The 1,957-nt window shown below is 47.0% G+C and overlaps 1 pseudogene; it reads left to right on the top strand.

Moving 5' to 3' along the window:
* The first annotated feature begins 1,462 nt into the window (after nt 1–1,462).
* Nucleotides 1,463–1,955, top strand: LOC103582675 (annotated as a pseudogene).
* Nucleotides 1,956–1,957: the final 2 nt, after the last annotated feature.

The following is a 1,957-nucleotide window of genomic DNA, read 5'->3' as shown; positions in this document are numbered from 1 at the left end:
GCAATAACCACGGAATCATAGAAAAATACAAATGTAGTTATTTCATTAATTCAACAAACTTCTTTTTTATTATTTATTTATTTAAGTTTTATTTTATTTTATCAACATACAATGTAGTTGATTTTTATGTCTTTTTACTGAGTCCTCCCTTCCCCCTCTCTCTCCCCATCCCTCCCATCAACTTCATATGTTTGCTTGTCTTAACAACTTCAAGGAATTGTGATTGTTGTGTCTTCTTCCCGCACCCCGCCGTTTGTTTGTGTATTTATTTATTTTTAGCTCCCACAAATAAGTAAAACATATGGTATTTCTCTTTCTGTGCCTGACTTGTTTCACTTAACATAATTTTCTACAAGTCCATCCATGTTTTGCGAATAGCAGTTTTCATTCTTTTTTATAGCAGAGTAGTATTCCATTGTGTAGATATACCACAGTTTCCTTATCCACTCATCTGATGACGGATATTTGGGCTGGTTCCAACTCTTGGCTATTGTCAATAGTGCTGCAGTGAACATTGGAGTACAGGTACCCCTTCAACTTGATGATTTCCATTCCTCTGGGTATATATCCAGCAGTGGAATAGCTGGGTCATATGATAGATCTATCTGCAAATGTTTCAGGAACCTCCATACCATTTTCCGTAAGTGCTGCACCATTTTGCAGTCCCACCAACAGTGTAGGAGAGTTCCTTTTTCTTGCAACCTCGCCAGCCTTTATCGTTCAGAGTCTTTTGGACATTAGCCATCCTAACTGGAGTGAGATGGTACCTCAGAGGGGTTTTGATTTGCATTTCCCAAATGCTGAGTGACGTTGAGCATTTTTTCATGTGTCTCTTGGCCATTCGTATATCTTCCTTTGAGAAATGCCTATTTAAGAGGCAGGCGGCGGCCCACACCCAGATGTGCACCCCTGGGAGCTCGCTGGCAGGTGGGTTCCATGTGAGAGTCAGTGTCTCCTGGCCTTCTCCTCTGCTGTCCCCCTCAGGCCAAAGGCTGGGTGAGGGGCGGCGGTGGGCGGGGGAGGCCCAGAGGGTGAGTAGGGCACGCCGGGGACACCTTGACTTACCCCCGCCCAGTCCCGTTCCTGACCCTGCAGGCGAGTGTTGCCTTTTTCTGTGCCGTGAGTCCTCCAGCGCCGGCAGCAGCCATGAGATGGTGAGCTGGGGTCCCTGCTGCAATGAGAGGGGTTCTCAGGGTGGCTGGCTGGTGAAGCAAAACCCATCGTGGTCTCCGTGGAAGAAATAAGGAACGTGGCTGTGTTGTCCTGCCTCAAAGAACAAACTCATCTATTGCAGGCCTAGCCTGGACTGCTGACTTTGAAAACAAGGAAAGGCTGGTAGAATATCAGTGCAGCACAGCATGGAATTTCCAGAGAGGTCTTATTTCAAAACTTCATGAGGAATGAGAGCCAAATGGACTTCTTCAAGGGAGGTTGAACTGGCCTGAGTTTCAGGGCAAGGATAATGGGTGCCGAACCTGTAACTAACACCAAGGAGGCCAAGTGACAGAAGATCTTGTATGAGCGACAGCCCTTCCCTGATAACTCCGTGGACCGGAGGTTCCTGGAGGAGCCTCCAGACAACCATCTGTGCCCAGAAATACCAATATTGGGCTGTGGTATTTGTATCCAGTGTGGTGACAGCAGCTGTGCAGCATCTGTGTTTTTGTGGTTATATGATGGTATATGGATGAGGGTCTTCTGGCCCCCCACTGGCTTTTTGGGACTGGCCTGGCTTCTTCACTGATTGGGTATGTTTTGTTTGATCTCACTGATGGAGGTGAAGGGTGGAAGAAGAGTGGGCAGACCCAGCAGGCTGACTTGAAGAGTGCCCTAGTCTTCATTACTTTCACTTATGGTGTTTCACGGGTGCTGAAGACCCTGACAGAGTCTGTTAGCACTGACCCATCTATGCCGTGTCAGACTTCATGCTGTTAGGCCACTTCATCTTCTTCAACTA

The sequence above is a fragment of the Galeopterus variegatus genome, unplaced genomic scaffold (assembly GCF_000696425.1).
Source record: "Galeopterus variegatus unplaced genomic scaffold, G_variegatus-3.0.2 Scaffold17283, whole genome shotgun sequence".
In the NCBI taxonomy this organism is placed as follows: domain Eukaryota; kingdom Metazoa; phylum Chordata; class Mammalia; order Dermoptera; family Cynocephalidae; genus Galeopterus; species Galeopterus variegatus.
The sequence above is the reverse complement of the archived record's forward strand: the minus strand, read 5'-3'. Positions and strand labels throughout refer to the sequence as shown.